The sequence below is a fragment of the Bufo bufo genome, chromosome 3, assembly GCF_905171765.1.
Source record: "Bufo bufo chromosome 3, aBufBuf1.1, whole genome shotgun sequence".
Classification (NCBI taxonomy): Eukaryota; Metazoa; Chordata; class Amphibia; order Anura; family Bufonidae; genus Bufo; species Bufo bufo.
Genome location: NC_053391.1, coordinates 568,675,663 through 568,698,842, shown reverse-complemented (window position 1 = coordinate 568,698,842; position 23,180 = coordinate 568,675,663).

Genomic DNA, 23,180 nt, shown 5'->3' with positions numbered 1-23,180 from the left:
CTGACATTGTTTTCTCGTCACATATTGTACTTTACTTAGGTGGTAAAATTCTACCGATAAAATATGCGTATCTTTATTAAAAAAGTGAAAATTTATAAAAATTTGTAAAAATTGGCACATTTTCCTATTTTCAACTGCAATATTTCATATACATACATAAATACTATTCAATATTTTTTTATCAGAAATATATTTCCACATCTTTACTTTATTTTGGCTGCACTCACAAAAATTTTTTACTTTATTTATTTTTTTTATTTTGGAGACTTTACATTTTAACATAAATTTAAAATTTTTTGAAGTACATATTTTTTCCTGCAGAGGCTTATAAGTGTCAGAATAATAGAACCCCCCCAAAAGTGAACCCATTTTAAAAACTAGGCCCCTTAACGTATTTATCTATGGGTGTAATGAGTTTTTTGACCCACTAGTTTTTTAAAGATATTAATGCTAAGAAGGTGAAAAAAAATTTAAAGTGTCAATTTAAAGACAGATTTTTTTCTACAGAGCACATGAAAATGAAGATGTACACTCCAAAATGTATCACCCCGTTTCTCCTGTTTTCAGAAATACCCCCATTGTGGCCCTAATCCTCTGTCTTGACAAACGGCAGGGCCCAAACATAAAGGAACACCCAGTTGTTTTAAGAACACAAAATCTGCTTGAAAATGGTTCAGGCCCCATTGCACACTTGTAATGGCGTTGAGCTGCCAAAACAATAGAAAACCCCCAAAATGGACCCCATTTTGAAAACAAGACCCCCTAAGGTATTCATCTAGGGGTATAGTGAGCATTTAGACCCCCTAGTTTTTTGTAGAAATTAATGCAAAGCAGGCGGAAAAAATATATTTTTCTTTTTTTACACAAAAGTGTCAATTTAAAGACAGATTTTTTTCTACAGAGCACATGAAAATGAAGATGTACACTCCAAAATGTATCACCCCGTTTCTCCTGTTTTCAGAAATACCCCCATTGTGGCCCTAATCCTCTGTCTTGACAAACGGCAGGGCCCAAACATAAAGGAACACCCAGTTGTTTTCAGAACACAAAATTTGCTTGAAAATGGTTCAGGCCCCATTGCACACTTGTAATGGCGTTGAGCTGCCAAAACAATAGAAAACCCCCAAAATGGACCCCATTTTGAAAACAAGACCCCCTAAGGTATTCATCTAGGGGTGTAGTGAGCATTTAGACCCCCTAGTTTTTTGTAGAAATTAATGCAAAGCAGGCGGAAAAAATATATTTTTCATTTTTTACACAAAAGTGTCAATTTAAAGACAGATTTTTTTCTACAGAGCACATGAAAATGAAGATGTACACTCCAAAATGTATCACCCCGTTTCTCCTGTCTTCAGAATTACCCCCATTGTGGCCCTAATCTTATGTCTTGACAAACGGCAGGGCCCAAACATAAAGGAACACCCAGTTGTTTTCAGAACACAAAATTTGCTTGAAAATGGTTCAGGCCCCATTGCACACTTGTAATGGCGTTGAGCTGCCAAAACAATAGAAAACCCACATAATGGACCTAATTTGGAAAACTAGACCCCCTAAGGTATTCATCTAGGGGTGTAGTGAGCATTTAAACCCCCTAGTTTTTTGTAGAAATTAATGCAAAGCAGGCGGAAAAAAAAAAAATTTCATTTTTTACACAAAAGTGTCAATTTAAAAACAGATTTTTTTCTACAGAGCACATGAAAATTAAGATGTACAATCCAAAATGTATCACCCCATTTCTCCTGTCTACAGAAATACCCCCATTGTGGCCCTAATCTTATGTCTTGACAAACGGCAGGGCCCAAACCTAAAGGAACACCCAGTTGTTTTCAGAACACAAAATTTGCTTGAAAATGGTTCAGGCCCCATTGCACACTTGTAATGGCGTTGAGCTACCAAAACAATAGAAAACCCCCATAATGGACCCCATTTTGAAAACTAAGGTATTCATCTAGGGGTGTAGTGAGCATTTAGACCCCCTAGTTTTCTGTAGAAATTAATGCTAAGAAGGTGGAAATAAATGCAATTTTCATTTTTTACACAAAAGTGTCAATTTAAAGACAGATTTTTTTCTACAGAGCACATGAAAATGAAGATGTACACTCCAAAATGTAAGGAAACAAATCAGAAAAGGTAAAATTAATTCCAATGTCTGGAAAAAAAATTGGCTCCACGACCCATCCCAAAGGGATCCCTCCCTCCCTCCCTGGAAAGCCCACAAACTAAACAGAAAATGAGAATAAATTGAATTCCTGAACCCCCCCCCCCCCCGTTCTTTTTGGTATTAAATAAAATTAATAATTCGCAACCGTATGGTACGTTTCAAAGCAGGGGTAATTACAGAGGCCTGGTTGTGATGTGCAACTGGAGCAGTAAATCCGGGTGTCCCTCCTCCTTCCATGTTTGCTACACACCCGGCATCTTTTCTGTGGATAAGTTTTGCTGGTAGTGGCAGGGAAGGGGTGAGGGAAATGGCGTTCTGAAAGCCTTCGAACGTCCTCTGATTCGAAGGCTTGCCTAGGTACGGGGAACTCAAACAGGAGACTCTCAATCACCTTCTCCTGGTACTCGAGGAAGTTGAGGTTTCCCTGGGACTTTTTTTTTTTTTTCAAAAAATCATAACAAAACAAAGGAAGACAGTCTGTATAGCATATATGCAACAGTAGATGACAAAAATACCATAGCATTACACGATCGGACAGATAGTTACTTACATAAGTATCACAAGTAACATAAACCATGATACAAGAAGCACATAAAATCACGTATTCTGGTTACAAAGTATATCTGGTACAGAACCACATTTCCCATTCAATAATTTATCAACAGGAAACCCACCCCCCCTACCCAACTAAAGCCCAGTACCCCCCCCCCCCCCTACCCAAGCGATGGAGCGGGTCCAAACTCCAAGATTGGACATCTTTTTAACATGTCAAAAGGCACATCCATTGGTGTACACCTCCTGTCTGTGTATCAGACCTCTGCACACCCGACCTGCATAGTACTACACACCTTCATACAGCATACAGCATACATCCAGAGTAAATTAGGATAGAGGAGATAGAGAGCCTACCCAAACCAATACTGCGCCTCTTCCTACCCCGTAGTCCAACTTCGAGGAAAGGCTAAACCGGACACTGTAGCCTGCATTTCTCCCAGTTATCCCATATTTTGTCATACTTCCCAGCACAGTTTCTTTTAACATACACACTTTTCTCTAAGCGTAATATCTCTGACATTCTATTGAGGAATTCTCCCCTAGTCGGAGATTGAGGTCTAAGCCAAAATCTAGCTATGAGTTTCCTAGCTTGAAATAGTAGACGCTGTACTCCCAAACGATGATGACGATTTTTGATGTCTAATATCCCGACCACACACGCTCTCGGACCAGACGGGACTGCAATATTATATGCGTCTTTTATTAGGGCTAAAACCGCGGACCAAAAGTTCCTGAGCTCCGCACAATCCCAGAACATGTGTAACAAGGATGCAGGACTCCTGCCACATCTAGGACAATCCGCGCCTTCCCGAACACCTATCCGACATAAAAACTCTGGCGTCCTATACACCCGGCGTATTAAAAACAACTGGGACATACGCTGCCCCTCGCAAACTGACAATTGTGGAGTGAGCGCCAAAAGCGATTTCCACTGCTCTTCTGAGATCGGCCCGACCTCCCTTTCCCATTTAGATTTGACTGCTAAGACCCCTTGCTTCAATGACTTCACATACAAGTTCCTATAGATAGAGGATATCAGACCGCTCGAGGAGCTGTTTGTGAGGAGTTGCTGAAACAACGGGACCACAGTGCATTTCAACTACACAGATTTAGCCTGTGTCTGAAAGGCATGACGAAGTTGTAAAAATTGATAGAAGGCCGAATGCGGGAGACCAAATTCATTTCTCAGCTGTTCAAAGGACTTGAAAACAGCAGCACTCTGAAGTTGACATAGATATCTCACTCCTTTGCGCTCCCAGGGTGAAAAGCCATCTAACTGGAATATTTCAGGAAGGTGCGGATTCCTCCAGATAGGAGAAAACTGTGTAAACCCCTGTACTGATAACAGCGCTCGGCTTTTTTGCCAAACCTTATACATCATAAAAAGTGTGGGGTGCCCCGACAGCTTACCTACAATTCCGCTATTTTCCAATAGAGCCACCGGAGAACTGTGCCCAATAATATGTGCCACCAATCTGGCCGAGGCAACATCTCCAGGAGTTCTCCCCCATCCCCTCAACTGTTGCAGCTGGGCCGAGATGTAATACAACCATGCATTCGGTACTGCTAGACCTCCCTCCTCTTTTCCCCTCTGCAGAGTGTCCAGCCCAATCCGTGCTTTTTTATGGCGCCAAATCAAATCTCTAAACAACCTATCAATCCTTATGAATATTCTGCGAGGAATCCATACCGGGGAATTATGTAATATATACATGAGTTTGGGCATGAGAATCATTTTAAGAAGGTTACTCCTCCCAATTTCAGATAGCGGTAGCTTGCACCATGCCTTGATTTTATCCAACATTGCGATTAATAACGGCTCAACATTCAGTTTAATATAACTGTTAGGATGTGCTGTAACCACTATCCCCAGATATTTGACCTGATGCACAATCTGCAATGGACAAGAATTCGGGACAAGAGTTACAGCAGATTCATCCATCGGTAGGAGAGTAGATTTGTCCCAATTGATACGGAGACCAGACCTATTCCCTGGGACTTTTTAAAAATAAAAAAACTATTGTAGGTATCAATCTGGATGAGGTAGATTGCTACCTTTTTATACCAGGCCCTGTTTTTTTGCTTCACCAGGTAGGGGTGAAGCACCTGGTCCGAGGGGTCTACACCTCCCATAAATTTATTGTAGTCTGTCACACAGACTGGTTTGTGCTTGTCCGCCGTAGCCCCCCTCTCTCTAACTGCCACTGTGGTGTCTGCATGCAAGGTGGTCAGCATGTAGACATCCCTCCTGTCCTTCCACTTCAAAGCAAGCAGCTGGTCACTTGCGAGGGCGAAGGATGTTCCTTTCTCCAAACGTTTGGAGACCAGCGGTTGTGGGTATCCAACTCTATTTTTGCAGACTGTCCCACAAGCCCCTGTGTTTGCAGCATGGGTGGATTTATAAAGGGGTATACTGGTATAAAAATTATCTGTGTACACATGGTACCCTTTGTGCAGGAATGGCGCCAATAAATCCCACACAATTTTTCCTGATGTCCCAATATTTTCAGGGCAGCCTGGGGGGTTAAGTTGGGAGTCTCTGCCCTCATAAATAGACAGACCACAGGTGTAGCCGGTTGTGCTCTCGCACACCTTATACAATTTTACCCCATATCTGGCACGCTTGGAGGGAATATATTGACAGAAGGAAAGGCGGCCTTTAAAACTAAAAAGGGACTCATCAACGGATAATTTTTTCTCAGGGGTATATCATTTCAAGAATAAATCTGTAAGGAGGGAAATAAGGGGTCTCAATTTATTTAGGTGGTTGAAGGCTGGGTCAGTTCTGGGGAGGACTTGGGAATTGTCAGAAAAATGCATGAACCGCATTAGGACTTTATATCGGTTACGGGACATAACTGCTGCAAACACAGGGGTTGAGTAGACAGTACTTGCAGCCCAATAGGATCGGACAGAGTTTTTCTTTACAATGCCCATGTCTAGGGTAAGCCCCCAAATTTTTTTTATTTCAGGGACACTTGTGGGGGTCCACCGTCTTACATAAATAGACGTGGGCTTTTGTACAGCAAACTGTGTGGCGTACAGATTAGTTTGCTGCACAATTAACTCAAGGACGTTATCATCCACAAATAAATGAAAAAAATCATAAGGGGTAAAATTGCCGACATCCACATTAATTTGGGGAGTGGATAAAAATTGGGGTCTTGGGGGGAAAATTAAGTGGCAGGAACCCACGTAGCAGAAGGGACGGGACCGCTGGGTGGAGAATGAGAGGAGGTGGCGACTTCTACCACCATAGGGCTATGGGGTCTGGGGATGAATCGGAGTCCCCGCTATCTGAAAATATTTCCGCCTCTGAAGCGGTGCCAGATTCAGAGTGGTCAGAGCAGAGAAATTCGTATGCCTGCTCCGCACTTAACAATCTCCGAGCCATTTATTTTTTTCTGTACAGCTCAGAAAGAAATTAAAATAACTGACTGTCCCTAAAAATGACTGACACCCACCGACTGACTGACACCCACTGACGTAGTGACACCCACCGACTGACGGAGTGACACCCAACAACTCACTGACACCCACCGACTGACTGACACCCACTGACCGCCAGTAACAGACGGACACAGGGTCCCTAATAAAGATAATTGACCGTAACTAATAGACGTCTAATGACGGACACCTAATCACGGACACCCACTGACCGCAAGTTACTGACGGACAGTTTATAATTAGCTTTTTATTCTTTTTTTTTCACAGTATGTATTCACAGAGCCAGGACAGAAGTCTGATCTCTCTCTCTCCTCACAGAACAACTGCGCTGAGGGGAGAGAGAAGCACAGCCCCTGTCCTGGCTCTGTTTTGTAAATATAATGGATGTGATCTCCATGATAGGTTTATCATGGAGACCACATGATCAGGGACCATTATTATTGGTCCCTGATGGTTACTGTGCTGAAGGCAGATCTTCAGCACAGTAACCAGTGCGCATGTCTGCGCCATTATTTTTTTTATTAGATAGGGGGGAACCCCTAATAACTTTATTGAAATATATCTGAGGGCCATATTGCCCCGATCAGGGTGCTGGGGGGCCCGATTGGGGCACAATTTGAACTTCTCTCTCATCTCCTGAGGAGAGAGACCTTACAGAGAGCGGCGGCAGCCGGCTTTAAATCTGCGCATGCGCCGGGCCGCTGCCGCCATCTTCCTTGAGGGTAAGGGGGGGTGAGGATCGGGACCCAGCTTAGGACCTGAAGCGCTGGGGGACCCGATCCTAGCACCGGAGACTTTCTCCCTCCTCTCATGTAAGAGAGGAGGGAGAAAGTTTAGTGCAGGTATCTCCGCTGCCGGCATTTTCGGTGATCACCGTGATAAAGTGTGTCACAAAGATCACGTGATCAGAGACCGCTTGTCTCTCTTGAGTATCTGTACTCTAACTTTAAGTTATTTAAGCACTTTATGATCTCTCTGAGAGGTATATCTGAGGTTAACAAATAGTTCCCTTGCTCTACTTGGTTTGTAGTTTGCTCTATACAATTGCTTATCATCTGGTATGAACAGTTCGCATTTGTATGCAATTTGTTTGGATTGTATGATTCTATGGCTCAATAGTTCGTTTGTATGCAATTTGCAATTTGTATGGTGGAACTGTAAGTAAACATACATATAACCAGTTCAGTATACAGTTCTAATCCCTATATTAGAATATGTTTTAAATACCTATGTTGGCCTCTTGGTTCCATAAAACACCGCTCTTAGTGGAGTCTGTGTCTGTTCAGCTCCTCTCTCTGGTGAATGGTAATGATTCCAGCAGCTCCTGCTAGGGGGATTTCCCACATAAGCTGTGTGTAAGGCTGGCTGTAATTGGTCAAAACTCAGCCACGGACAAGAAAAGGCTATTATAGTGCCAGCCATGTGCAGTCCGCAAAACACTGAATGAACCCTAAGAGATAGCTAATGGTGGTGGGTCCAGTCATAATATAAAGTGATATGCCCTCTTCAGCTCCACCATTGTACACACAACTGATAATCTTTTATACCCAATCTACAGTATGTAATAGTGCAGGACACTGCTATATCAAACCCCAGCACTAGAGGTTGCCCCACCACAAAGCAATAGTAGAATTCAACTTCTATCAATGTGCACACCATGTAACACAAAAACATCTGCCCTTCATTCACAGATCCAGGATGAGCTACAAACACCATGGGGTCTAACAAGAAACCCTTTAATAACAGGATAATGAGAGGACAGGTCATCGCCTCTGGCCGGCTCAATATTCCTGAAATACTCTGTGCTTCTTAGGGACCCTGCTACTTCCTCTATGTAACTCTCAGTCAATACCTCCCACAAATTCCAAAATCATCACTTGCCCTCCTGACATGCTAGGGCTCATTTCATGCCACTACAAAACATTTGTGACCATTCATCATAACTCTTTCATCATCACACTGTCATGGATGTAATAGGGGAGAACACCAGAAGACAACAAGAAGGAGGGGTAAATACACTAGGCCACTACCATCATGAGATCAGCACTTTCCTATCCTGACAAACTTTGTGTTGTTGAGAAGTCACCCTGGTCTCCATTTCCTCCCCACATCCTGATACTGCTCCTGTCACAGCCCTGTCCTCACTAACATCCTTAAAGGGGTTTTCTGGGATTTATTTTACTGATGACCTATCCTTAGGATAGTTCATAAGTATTTGATCGGTGAGGGTCCGACGCCCAGGACCCCCGCCGATCAGGTGTTCAAGAAGGTAGTGGCTCTCTTTTGATTGCCACAACCTTCGCTCTGCTTTTCCTAGGCCAAGTGACATCATGTTTATCGTTTAAGTGGCCTAGGAGCAGCTCAGCCCCATTCAAGTGAATGGAGCTGAGCTACAATACAAATCATCAGCTATACAATGTACAGAGCTGTGCTTGGTAAGCTGTGAGAAGACATTCTCAAATAGCTGACCGGTCATCAGTAAAAAGAATCTCAGAATTTTTTTTTAAATCAGTGGACAGGTCTACCCCAAAAGATCTGCACACTCTTCTCCTTAAATCCTTTGTGCTGCAATGAAGCAACCTTTAAATAGCTGAATAACTGATTTATTAGCTTTTTCCTTTCCTGATACAGGCAAATATTAAGAAGTCCAGACCTGCTATCTGCTGAAGCCTATTAGGCCATGCCACAGTAAACCAGAAAAGTATAATACACTGCATTTTCTAGGGAGAGGGGAACAGGGTTAGGACGCGTTCATTAAGCCTCCGTGTTTACTCTGGTTCCATAGCCACCAGTACTAGGCACATTTATTCTCCACTAGGTTGACCGTATTCCTTTCCTGTATCTAGCAGATCACCTGCTCTGATCCTCTTTGTCAAGCACACATACAGGAGCTTGTCCTCGATCCGCCCGTTCCGCAAAAAAATAGGACATGTTCTATCTTTTTGCAGAACGGAAGTACGGGACAAAACTCCCCAGAAGCACTCTGTTCCGTTCCATGCTTCCGTTCCCTATCTCCGGATTTGCAGACCCATTGAAGTGAAGCCCATGGAACGGTGCCCGTGTATTCTGTATTGATCATGTGCAGGAGGTCTTACCCTGATACCTGTTTGCAGGAATTCTCAGATAGGGATTATGGACACCAGGACTTCTATTAGCCAATGGTGATGTCACGGATGAAGTTAGCAGATAGCTGGAACATATAAATAAACAAGCGACTGGCTTGATCCCAAACTAAGGAGCTTATAGGTGAGCCCTATAAAACCCTAAGAGCTCGCCCTGACTGCTATGCACATGCAAGGGTCTGTATGATAGACAATTGCATGCCCGCGTACCTAATCCTATGTGACACCTGAAACCCATATAATAGTGAGGGGACACGACTACCGGCTCCCTGCACTTAATACGGACGGAGTCAGGGTCACCTAGAATCAAGCCAGCAAGGAAACACAATAAAGTAACAGACTTATCTGAACAAACAGCAGAAGCAGCCTCCAGCCATGAACGCCTCATCCAGGAAGTAGTATAAACCGCAAAGTGAGGCAGTATGGGAGGGATTATAAAGGAAGACGATTAGTCAAAATAAGTGACACCTGGCAGAAGGAAAGGAGATGAGAAAGTGAAACCAAAAGAAAAAGAACATCATACAAGAGGTAGAGAAGAACGTCTGCTAGATCTTCTCACAGAACTGTCGGTGACAGGTGAATTAGGGAGACGATCAGTACAGGTTGCCCGTTATGGGTGCTTCTCCACTTTTAACTAGTATTTACCAATAAAGTTTATTATTTTCTTTTAGTGTCTCTATAGGCAGTGATCATAATAATAATTTTTTGAGAAGTACAACCTTTTATCTGCATACCTGTGACAATTATATAATGAAAAAGACAATACATAAAACCTTTTCACTATAAAATGTTCTATAATTATCACATTATTTTAAAAAATAAGCCTTTGTACAGATCCATCCAAGTAAAATTATTATTATAATATATATAAGTATTTATTTTTATTTAGAAACCACAATATAAATACGTGATCCAATAGTAATCAAATCAGTCTACATAAATGACAATGATCGACATCATTATACCTATATTATACAGATCACTATAAGTTTCACACTTAATATAGTAACAAATGTAATTATACCCTCCCCCTTCCCCCCATTGGCTGCCGTCCACGTGCATTCAATCGACTAGAACATAATGACAACATTAAATATAGCTACGCAGTCATTGCGTGCCACCCTCCGTTTCCTTTCAATATCCTCATATATTCTAATTTGTTGAAAGGTATAGGCACCACTCACTTGTCGAGGGCTGGGAGACAGAGCCCCAATGCTTGATCACCATAGCTTTAGCCACCATCAGTCCCCTCATCCAGATCTGTATGACCCGAGCGGGGTTTCCATTTCTGACACATAGTATCCAAAAATCACTGTCAACATCCCCGGGTTATAATTCGTCGAAGACTCCTATTGTAGGGTAGAAAAGACCTGCTCCCAATACTTTTTTATTTTACTACAACTCCAAAGCAATGGACATAGTCCGCATTCACATATCTACATTTAGGCAGCAACAATCCCGGCCTTTATTTTGGGGGAATTTTCCTTGGATTTTGGCGTATATACTGTGGCGAAACCAACCTCGCCACGGTGTTTTGGAGGGGCTTTTTGCCAGCCTCCTGCCCAGGATTATGGCCCATTCTAACTTTGAAGGAGAAGACAGACCGGCCACACAGCTTAAATCTGTGGAACTGTTTTGGGCAGGAAAACCATGCTTGTGGCCGCCAAATGTGACTTCCATGGAATTCGGGAACCCCTGCTCGGATCTGGTGATTTTGATATGTTGTTCACCCAGATCAGTGCTTCCATGGATGTATACATTATGGGATGTGTGGGGTTTTGAGGTGTTTTCTGTGTGTTGGGAAAAATGTGTGTTTTCTGTCTGGTAGTGATTAAGTTAGCCCATTACGTTTGGTAATTGTATTTTGTGGATTGCGTCTCAGACAATGCAGTGTGTTAGTTAATTGTGTCTCAGACAATGCTCATTGTATTTTGTTTATTGCGTTACAGACAAAGGGGAAGGGGATTTTGTGTACAATTGCTGGGAAGGTTTGAATACTGTTAAATGCATGTGATTGCTGTTTTTACAAAACCCTGTGGGTGGTAACCTTGTTGGAAGATGTGTATAAATCAATGCTTGTGTGGTTCAAATAAAGAGAGTTACTGCTTTGCCCCTTTTTGAAGTCTTGGCTCATGTTTGGGGGATGGGATAACTACACTCTTGGGGATTGCTATATCATAATACTCCCCTGAGTATAAGCTCTTGTAAGAGCTAGTTCCTTGTTTCCTATCTCTGCATTTAGGAGAGGTTCACCACTGAGCCTGGAGCTTGTCGTAGGTCCAGGGTGGTAGGAGACGGCGAGACCTCCACCAAGCTTCGGCGCTTCGTGGGGTCTGCAGTGCTGCTGGTTTCAAGTGGAGTGCTTGGAGTCCTCTGGAAGCACTAGGAGCCACTATCTTTTTTTTTTTTGAAACAATAATTTTTATTAGCATTTACATAAAAAATAGGTACAATTGAATGTAATTAGGTCACATGTACAATATGTATCACAGCTAGATAATAAGGCACTTGTGAAATCTTCTAAGAGGGAAGTAGTTACACTGCACACGACAGATAAACTGGTACCATTAACAGAAAAGGTCAATAAAGGTACATAGATACTGGGATACATACTAGTATTCAAGTAATAGTCTAGAGAGCAAGAAGATCATAATCTAATAGCTGCATTAGGAGGAATGTTGCATTTCTTATCACTTAGCCACACTTCCCAATTCTTTAGAAAACAGACTTCGAGTTCCCTAGCTGATGCCCATTAGACCCTCAAATAAGCAGTTGTTATCAAGCGTTCTAAAAATTCTCTTGATATTAGGGAGTATACCAGCTTTCCAGCAGGCAGAAACTTTCAAACGTGTAATAAATATTAAGTGGCTGGCAATTACTCTAAAGTGGCATGGAAGGTCTATAAGGCCTACAGAAAGTAAAGCCATCTTAGGAGAGGTGTCAATAGGGTAACCTGCTAGAGAAATAAGAACTTAAAAATTGAGATCCACAGATTTTTTACTGTTCGGCACTCCCACCACATGTGAAGATATGTTCCAGAATCATGACCACATCTCCAGCAAGCTGGGGAAACCTCAGGAAAGATCTATTTAAATAAACAGGGGTTCTATACCATCTATACAATAATTTTCTTGCTCCTTCTAAATGATCAGAGCATTTAGAAGAGTTTAGAAACAGAGGTAAAAAACTTCGTTCCACTCTGATCTGTGAGAGCTGAACCCAGGTCATCATTCCACTTGTCTATGATATGCTGTAAGGATTTGTATTTGATTCCTTTAGTAGATGATAACCTTTAGTAATTCCTTTATCTAATCTGTGTGTCATTTGATCCACTCCGATAGAGAGTGATTAAGAGAAGTATAGTGAAAGTTTCTTGGGATTGAAGTAGGTGTCTTATTCTCAATACTTATAGAAATCTGTATGGGTATATTAAACTCTTTTATGTAGATAAGCGAATCAACAAAAACATCATTTTCTTTAGTTGCCCTATATTAGTGATTCCCAAGGAAATCCAATTGTCATTCCCTTAGGTCTGGTATGGCTAATTCACAAATTTCTAAAGGCAGGGAAAAAACTGAAGTGGTAACTAACTTTTCTATTCTAGCAATGGAATACCAGATGTTGTGTATTGCTTTCAGGGTTGAGAGTGAAGAGATATTTTTGATGCCAAAGACCGCTGTAGCAGAGAGATGTAAATTTATATCATGGGAGCCCATTATATTTTTTTCCAGTAAAACCCATTTTTTTGAAGTGTCATTCTTGATCAGGTATCTCATTTGGTCAAGTATAGCAGAGGCATAATAATGTTTAATAGAAGGGACATTAAGGCCACCTGTTTTAAGTGATTTGTTAAGTATAGATCCTTTCACTCTGGGTTTATATTTCCCCCAAATGTGTCGGTTGATTAAAGCTTGTAGCTTTGTTATATATCCGTTGGGAATAGCAATTGGAATGTTACGGAACATGTAAATGATTTTGGGTAGAATCACCATTTGATTGCAGCTATCTTCCTAACCATGAGAGCGAGTCCATTCTTAGGTTGTTTAAGGAGTCGTTGATTTTATTATATAGTGGCCAAAAATTGACTTTAAATAGTTTGTTAGTAGGGAAGGCGAGTTGTATGCCCAGATATGTCATGATTCATCAGCCCATGGGTTATTTATACAAGTTAGAAATTGACCGCCTGGTGGATCTGGACAAACCTAGGTCAAGAATTTGGGACTTATTAATATTCACTTTATAAAAGGAAGCCTTACCAAAATTAGAAATAATATTATTAATAGCATTTAATGCAGTGGTTGGGTTTGACTTTAAATTAAAACATCATCAGCAAAGAGTCCAATGCGATGGTCTGTATTTCCTACTTTTATCCTTTAATAAGGGGAGAGGATCTGATATGTTCCGCAAAGGGTTCCATTGCCAGGCAAATATTAGGGGTGACATGGGACATCCTTGTCTGGTTCCATTCTTGATATTGAATGAGCAGATAAAAAACTAGAAGAGTATATAGAGGCGCTAGGATTAGAATATAAGGACATTACTGCGGATAGGAAGAAATCTCCAAATCCGTATTTTTCCAAAGTAGCCTGAATATATTTCCAATGTATCCTATCGAACGCCTTCTCCGCATCCAAGGAGAGGAGCAAAGAAGGCGTTCTGGTGGCATATGCCACATCTAGGAGATCTATGAATCTCCTAGTACCATCTGATGATTGTCTATTGGGAACAAAACCAATTTGATCATTGGCTATTAAGGAAGGAAGAATGGTAGATAATCTCTTTGCTAAAATTTTTGCAAATATCTTTATATCAGAATTTAATAGCGATATAGGTCTGAAATTGGCCGGTTTATCTGCAGATTTACCAGGTTTTGGGAGTGTATTATCAGTGCATTTAACATATCCTTGGGGATTGAGTTTTGCTCTGCTATCAAGTTGAAAGATCTAGTCAAAAAGGGATTTAAAATGTTGGAGAAGTTTTTATAATATTCGTTTGTAAGTCCATCTGGGCCAGGAGACTTATTATTTTTAAGGGAATGAATTGCTTCGGATATTTCCAGATGTGTGATTTTAGAGTTAAGAGATTGATTTTGGGATGGGGTTATAGACGGTAGGGAAATGCCATTGAGAAGTCATTAATATATTCAGATGTTGGTTGGACAATGTCAGTTGTTTTCTCCAAATTATATAAATTTTCATAGTATTTAGCGAATTCCTCTGCTATGTGTTTGGGATTATATAGTTTTTGGTTCTGGTTGTCATATAAGATGGGGATTCTTGATTTGACTTCTCTTTTCTTAACTCTATTAGCCAAAATTTTGATGCTTTGTTACCTTGAGAATAATGATCCTGATTGACTTTACGGAGGTAAATTTATGTTTTTCATGAAGAGTAGATATAGATGATGTCTGGCTGTTTTTATTTGCTAAGGGTTTTTGGGTCTAGAGAGGTCTTAGAAGAGTCCTCCAAGGTTTTGATATTAGCTAATAATTTATCTAGGTTTTCCCTTCTTAGTTTTCTTTTGAATAGCTGCAGTTTTAGTAGTACACCTCTTATTAAATGCTTTGTGCGCACTCCATAGTGTAATATCTGATACCAAATTATTATCATTTGTTTTAAAGTTTCTTTTAGAGAATTTTCTACGTCTGTGCGTATAGAGGCATTTTGGAGTAAAGAATTGTTCAGCCTCCACGGGGAATATATTCTATGCTATACATGTCGTCTAGTGTAAGAGAGATAAACGCATGGTCAGACCATGTTATATTGAGAAATTGTTACCTCTAGTACTTTTTGAAGAAGCCATTTATCTGATACAAAGAGGTCAATTCTAGAGTAAGTGTTGTGAGGGTGAGAAAAAAAAGTAAAATCTTTTTCATTAGCGTGATGGACCCTCAGATATCTAGAAGTCCTTCCTGAAATAGGAAATCTCTGAGTTGCGAGTTTTTGGAGAGGGGAGAGGAGAAGGGAGTTTATCAATTGAGGAGTCAGGCACATGTTGAAGTCGCCACATATCAATATAGATCCTTGTTTAGAATCCTGAGCTAGTTAATGGTGCGTTCAGGCTCGGACGGCTCACCGGGAACCGGTTGAAATGCCCGTGGGCCCCTTGCCTGTCTGCTTATACTGCAGCCAGAGCCACCAGCAGGGGCAGGGGAGTTACTATACTTTCAGTTTCAGGCACCTGGCTGTTATCAGGTGCTGGACTGCAGCACTGGCACATATATCATTTTACTTTGGTGAAAGGGGACAGCACAATACTTTGCAGCGCTTGTCCCTTTCTCCAAAGTAAACTTCAACCGACCCGACATGAGCAGACAGCTCCCCCCCTCCTCTCTGCAGTGTGAGATTCCATCCTGTGTGAGGAGGGGGCGGAGCCAGAGGAGCCGACAGCCGAGGCAGCAGCAGGAGATGGAGACGCTGCTCTCTCTGAGTCACTCTGCCTACCTCCAGTATAAAGTTCTCTTCTCTCACTGGTCCCACTACTCCACACAGCAGCACTGGGGTAAGTTACTGTGGGAGGGAAGTGGGAAGAGAGTCCTGAAGCTGCTGCCCCTGCACATCTTGTGTCCCTGTTCCAGCCCCTCACAGACCTTTCCCACCAACTATCTCACCTATACTTTATACAGGGCAAGAAGTTATGTCTCCCAGTGTCCCCCTCTTCCCTCTCATCAGTGGCATTTCACACTTTCCCAGCCCCTCACCCCCACATAATATGTAATGTCTCTGGAGCAGTGGCGTGGCACACAATCCATGGGCCCCCGGTGCAAAAACTAAACCATGGGGCCCCCTTCCCGTCGCCGCCCCCCCCCCCCCCAACCTCCCTCCACCAGCAGCAGAGTTAGGCTCCATTCACACGTCCGCATCCTTCCGCAATTTTGTTGGAATGGTGCGGACCCATTCATTCTCTAAGGGGACGGAATGGATGCGGACAGCACACAGTGTGCTGTCTGCAGCCGCAATTGCGGAGTGCGGCCCTGATTTTGGGTCCGCAGCTCCGCAAGAAGAGCATGTCCTATGCGGACAAGAATAGGCATTTCTATGGGGGCGCCGGGCTGGGTGTGTTGCGGACCCGCAATTTGCGGGTCCGCAACACACCACAGACGTGTGAATGCAGCTTAGGCTACTTTCACACCTGCGTTAGGTGCGGATTCGTCTGGTATCTGCACAGACGGATCCGCACCGATAATGCAAACGCTTGTATCCGTTCAGAACCGATCCGTTTGCATTACCACGAAAAAAAAAAAAAAAGATAATGCAAACGGATCCATTTTGACTTACACTGAAAGTCAATGGGGGACGGATCCGTTTCAATTGCCACCATATTGTGTCAGTGGAAAACGGATCCGTCCTCATTGACTTACATTGTAAGTCAGGACGGATCCGTTTGGCTCCGCATTGTCAGGCGGACACCAAAACGAATCTGCACAGACGGATCCGCACCTATAATGCAAATGCATGTATCCGTTCAGAACAGATCCGTTTGGCTGCAAGCAGCGTTTTGGTGTCCGCCTCCGGAGCGGAATGGAGGCTGAACGGAGGCAAACTGATGCGTTCTGAGCGGATCCTTATCCATTCAGAATGCATTGGGGCAGAACTGATCCATTTTGGGGCCGCTTGTGAGAGCCCTGAAACAGATCTCACAGGCGGACCCAGAAACGGCAGTGTGAAAGTAGCCTAACTCTGCTATATTTCTGTAGCCTGCAACCTCTGACTGCCCAGTTGGGCTGAAACTACTACACCCAGCATGTTCTGGCAGTAATAGTAAATGGATATTGGTGGCAATTCTGAGCTACTAGTCTATATAATACAATATAATATTATATAGACTAGTAGCTCAGAATTGCACCAATATCCATTTACTATTACTGTCAGAACATGCTGGGTGTAGTAGTTTCAGCCCAACTGGGCAGTCAGAGGTTGCAGGCTACAGAAATATAGCAGAGCTAGTTATAAGCCAGCCCCTCTCAGCCCCCATCAGACCCTACTCTGAGTCTAATCTGAACTCACTCACCATAATGTGGTGAGCAATTATGAAGACCTTTTTTTTTTTTTTTTTTTACAAATCTTATCTTCACTTCCGAACCGGCACCAGCTTCTTCACGCTCTCCGGTGCCTTCTTCCTGCTGCGTCTCGGCGTTGTTGTGCGCCTGCGCAGCCTAGGGAAACGTTGTGTCCGGTGCGGCCGCCCAACAGGAAATGACTAGGCACGCCGCACCCGCACGGGGAGGAGGAATCGGGGGGGGGGGAGACTCTCACTCAAGGAGGGTAGGGCTGGCCTGGCCCTGGCACTACAGCGCAGAAACGCAACACTGGGTGGCGGATTAAGGCTGTTTCACACGAGCGAGTCCATTGCGGGAATCGCGCTCCGTGTGTGAGTGTGATCCTCCGCTCTGGACTTGCAGGAGCGCACGGCATTATCAATGATTTATAATGCTATGTGTCTCTGCATGGCCTTTTTTCCACAGAATCATACTGACCGCTTTATGTCACTATGTCCAGAGCGAGGTTCACATTCACACACAGAGCGTGATTCCCGCAATCGACTCGCTCGTGTGAAACAGCCCTTATACAGGCAGGCACAGCACTACTGCAGGGCGGGGCCAGGGGTCCACAGGCGCCGGGCCCCCTGGAGTGCCGGGCCCAGCCGCGACCCCTGTATGTACGCCCCTGCTCTGGAGGTTATATCAGTACTGGAGCGATATAAGAGGAGCAGCTGATATCAGTCACATATGATTAATGTCTCTGGAGGGTACCGTATTTTTCGCCCTATAAAACGCACTTTTTTCCCCCAAAAAATGGGAAAATGCCCCTGCGTCTTTATGGGGTGAATGCTGACATTTTACAGGCTGCGATGTATACGAGAGCGGGAGGGACTGGTGCGGTCACTGTACTCCGGCCCCGCCGCTCCGGTGCTGCAATATTCAAATATAAAATGTCTCATTCAATTAAAAGTGATTAAACAGGCCCCCCCCCCCCCCCCACACACACACTTTTATATTACCATACACCCTAACAGCCGGGCGGGCGGCAGCATAACTCCCTGATGTCACGTGCCTGCGCCGCCTACTTTATGAATCAAGCAGGCGGCGCAGGCACGTGACGTCAGTGAGTGACGCGCTGGCCGCCCGGCCTGCCTGCGCTGTACAGAAGCTGTTAGGGTGTACAGTAATATTAGGAGTGAGGGGGCATGTGTAATAACTTTTAATTGAATCAGACATTTTATATTTGTATACTGGAGCGGTGGGGGGGGGATCTGTGGATGACAGTTTTATGGGGACATCTGTGGATGGCACTGTTAAGGGGTGGGGGGTCTGTGGATGGCACTGTTATGGGGTGGGGGGTCTGTGATGGCACATATATAACAGTGCCACCCGCAGATCCCCCTCCATAACAGTGCCACCCGCAGATCCCCCTCCATAACAGTGCCACCCGCAGATCCCCCTCCATACAGTGCCACCCGCAGATCCCCCTCCATAACAGTGCCACCCGCAGATCCCCCTCCATAACAGTGCCACCCGCAGATCCCCCTCCATAACAGTGCCACCCGCAGATCCCCCTCCATAACAGTGCCACCCGCAGATCCCCCTCCATAACAGTGCCACCCGCAGATCCCCCTCCATAACAGTGCCACCCGCAAGATACCCCATCATAACAGTGCCACCCGCAGATACCCTATCATAACAGTGCCACCCGCAGATCCCCTCCATAACAGTGCCATCCACAGATACCCCCCAATAACAGTGTCCGTCACAGATACCCCCATAACAGTGCGTCATCCACAGATCCCCCCCCATAACAGTGCGTCATCCACAGATCCCCCCCATAACAGTGCGTCATCCAAAGATCCCCCCCATAACAGTGCGTCATCCACAGATCCCCATAAGGCCTCATGCACACGACCGTTGTTGTGTTCCGTTCCGCAAAATGGGGTTCCATTGTTCCGTGATCCGTTTCCGTTTTTGTTTCCGTGTGTCTTCATTTATTTTTGGGAGGATCACCAGACATGAAGGAAAGTAAAAAAAAAAAAAAGTCAAGTTTGCCATGCAAATGATAGGGAAAAAACAGACACGGACGACAATCTTGTGTGCCTCCGCGTTTTTTCACGGTCCCATTGACTTGAATGGATCCGCAAAACCGTTTCCGTGGAAAAAATAGGACAGGTTATATTTTTTTGACGGACTGGAACCAGGGATCACGGACGCGGATGACAAACGGTGCATTAGCCGAGTTTTCAACAAACCCATTGAAAGTCAATGGGTCCGCAGAAAATCACGAAAGCGGAACAACGGACACAGAAATAAAACAACGGTCGTGTATGAGGCCTAACAGTGCGTCATCCACAGATCCCCCATAACAGTGCGCCATCCCCAGATCCCCCCCCATAACAGTGCCATCCCCAGATCCCCCCCCATAACAGTGTCCTTCACAGATCCCCCCCATAACAGTGTCCTTCACAGATCCCAGTAATAGTGCCATCCACAGACCACCATTAGTTCCAAACCCACCAAAAGCACACCTTTTTGGTTAAAAATTTTTTTTTTCTTATTTTCCTCCCCAAAAACCTAGGTGCGTCTTATGGGCCGGTGCATCTTATAGGGCGAAAAATACGGTATATCAGTACTAGAGTGTTATAAGAGGAGCGGCTGATATCAGTCACATGTGATGTAATGTCTCTGGAGGTTATATCAGTGCTGGAGCGTTATAAGAGGAGCGGCTGATATCAGTCACATGTGATGTAATGTCTCTGGAGGTTATATCAGTGCTGGAGCGTTTAAGAGGAGCGGCTGATATCAGTCACATGTGATGTAATGTCTCTGGAGGTTATATCAGTACTAGAGCGTTATAAGAGGAGCGGCTGATATCAGTCACATATGACTGTGGATAGGTCATCAGTATCTGATTGGTGGGGGTCTGATACCCGGGACTAGGGATCGACCGATATTGATTTTTTTAGAGCTGATAACCTGTGAACTTTCAGGCCGATAGCCGATAATTTATACCAATATTTTGTGCATTTTCATTTTTTTTCAAAAATGAAAAAATTCCTACACAAATCTGTTGTTAAACAAAGAGATGCCATTATATATCTAAGATTAAATATTTATACTTAATATTTTGGTGTTTTTTTAATTAATAACTATTTCCCCCTTAGGGGCTAGAACCTGCATCCCTTGTCCTATTCACCCTAATAGAGCTCTATCAGGGTGAATAGGACGTCACACTCTCCCTGCTGCCCTGTGCATAGTACACATGGCAGCAGGGAGCTGACTGTGTCAGTAGCGTCCTGGCTGCCATGGTAACCGATCAGAGCCCCGCAATTACACTGCTTGGGCTCTGATCAGAAGCTGCCACTGCCACCAATGAAGATAACTTGCCTATTAATTCAAATATAGCGACACCTGACCTCTATGAGGGGTAGCTGCGATCCGCAACAGTTAACCCCTCAGGTGCAGCTATATGATTCACCCGCCTCCTATATTTGAATTAATAACTGAGTTAACATCATTGGTGGCGCAATGGCCACAGCCCCTCCCCTCCTCCTCCCCTCTTGCCTCTCACTGGTGTGCTGCTGAGGGAACATTGATCGCGTTGATAGCAGTGCGATCCATGTTCGCGATTCGTTATCGGCATATCAGCAAGGTTAGATGCTGATACCGATAACTTTGAAAATCCTGAATATCGGCCGATAATATCGGTAAATCCGATAATCGGTCGATCCCTACCTGGGACCACTGCCGATCAGCTGTTTGACACGGCACCGGGGCTCCTGTGAGCGCTGTGCCCTTCTCTGTGATTTTTCTGGGCCATGTGACGTCACGTTCATTGATCAAGTGGCCTAGGAGCAGCAGAAGTGAAAGGGGCTGAACATGATACCAAGCACAGCCGCTATACAATGTACGGCGCTGAGCTTGAGCTGTGAGGAGGCCGGGGCACTACTGCCAGCACTTCAATAAACTTATCCTTTTGAATATGCAGGAAACATTTCCTTCACTTTGGATATTGTTTAGGCTGGGGGACTGGGTGGTTCATCTAGGACATGGAATGTCCACGTGTGACTGCTGTCCAAACTACTGTAAATAACAGATACAGTTATCAACTAAATGAGTTGCTTAAAGGGAGTCTGTCATCACAGTTTCACCTTTTTAACCCTTCCCATAGCTTTTGAGCAGCATTACAGTTGATAAAAACGTTACCTTTATAAGCAATCGTGGACTTATAAAACTGGCAAAAATCATCTTAGTAGGATATGCAAATGAGGGCTCGCAAGTGCCCAGGGGCGGCGTCAACCTCGTAGGTGCCCAGGCAGCTCTGCCTTATCGTCGCTTCCCCCCGCCCATCCTTTCCCTCTGCCCGCCCATCTTCTTACTTCTTCTTTCGCCGAGATCACGCGCCTGCGCACTGAGTCCATCGGCCGGCGCATTCCATTCCTGGTATGGCATCACAGTAATTAATGCGCATGCGCCGGCTAACGGACTCAGTGCGCAGGATCTCGGCGAAAGAAGAATTAAGAAGATGGGCTGGCAGAGGGAAAGACTGGGCGGGGGGAAGCGACGATAAGGCAGAGCTGCCTGGGCAACTACGAGGTTGACGCGGCCCCTGGGCACTTGCGAGCCCTCATTTGCACATCCTACTAAGATGATTTTTGCCAGTTTTATAAGTCCACGATTGCTTATAAAGGTAACGTTTTTATCAACTGTAATGCTGCTAGAAAGCTATGGGAAGGGTTAAAAAGGTGAAACTGTGATGACAGACTCCCTTTAAAGAGAAACTATTTGATATAGTGCAGTGCACAATACTGTTCTGTTTAGCATACTGTTACTGTATTGTGTGCTAAAATGCATACATTCATGTGTGCGAGACTGAAAAATGAACAAGTTATATCTCCAGCTCTAGGGTGGGCCCCCAAAATCAATTCCACTGGTGGGCCCTAGGCACCCCAGTCCGACACTGGGTGCGTTTGATAAAATTTATCTGATCAGCATTTGGGGCATAGAGATTAACTATTGTGTATCTAGAATTGTTTATGTCACATATAATAATAACAACATATCTACCCTCTTCATCTATTATTGTTTTATGGCATTGGAAAGCAATAGAATTCTTAAAGCCTATGATCACACCTTTTCTTTTTTTTGAAGCTGGTGAGAAAAAAGTATGCGGAAAGGAGGGATGAGAAAATCTGTAGGAGTCCTCCTCATTAAGGTGGGACTCTTGAATACAGATGATGTCAGCTCTCTGTTTCCTCACCTCATTCCAACAAGCTGAACGTTTAAAGGGGCTATTAAGGCCCCTAACATTTGCAGAGAATACTTTTATACCTTTACTGGCCATCTTGATCTACAAGGCAGTATGCTAGAGTTACTGATCTGATTTGGTTAACTAGTAGTGTGTGACTAACGTAATAAAGTACCCAAATGTTACCGTCTGTCAGTTGTGGGGGTCGTAGAATTGTACCTTTGGTTTCAGTTGTTTGCGGAGGTAGCTGTAAACCTTTTTTGTGTAACCTTATAAAACAACAGATTAACCACTTCCCGCAACTGTAACGCCGAAAGGCGTCATTGCGGCGGCTCCCCCAGGCTACGCTAACGCCAATAGGCGTCATCTCGCGTGAGCCGAGATTTCCTGTGAACGCGCGCACACGGGCACGCGTGCTCACAGGAACGGAAGGTAAGAGAGTTGATCTCCAGCCTGCCAGCGGCGATCGTTCGCTGGCAGGCTGGAGATGTTTTTTTTTTAACCCCTAACAGGTATATTAGACGCTGTTTTGATAACAGCGTCTAATATACCTGCTACCTGGTCCTCTGGTGGTCCCCTTTGTTTGGATCGACCACCAGAGGACACAGGTAGCTCAGTAAAGTAGCACCAAGCACCACTACACTACACCCCCCCCCGTCA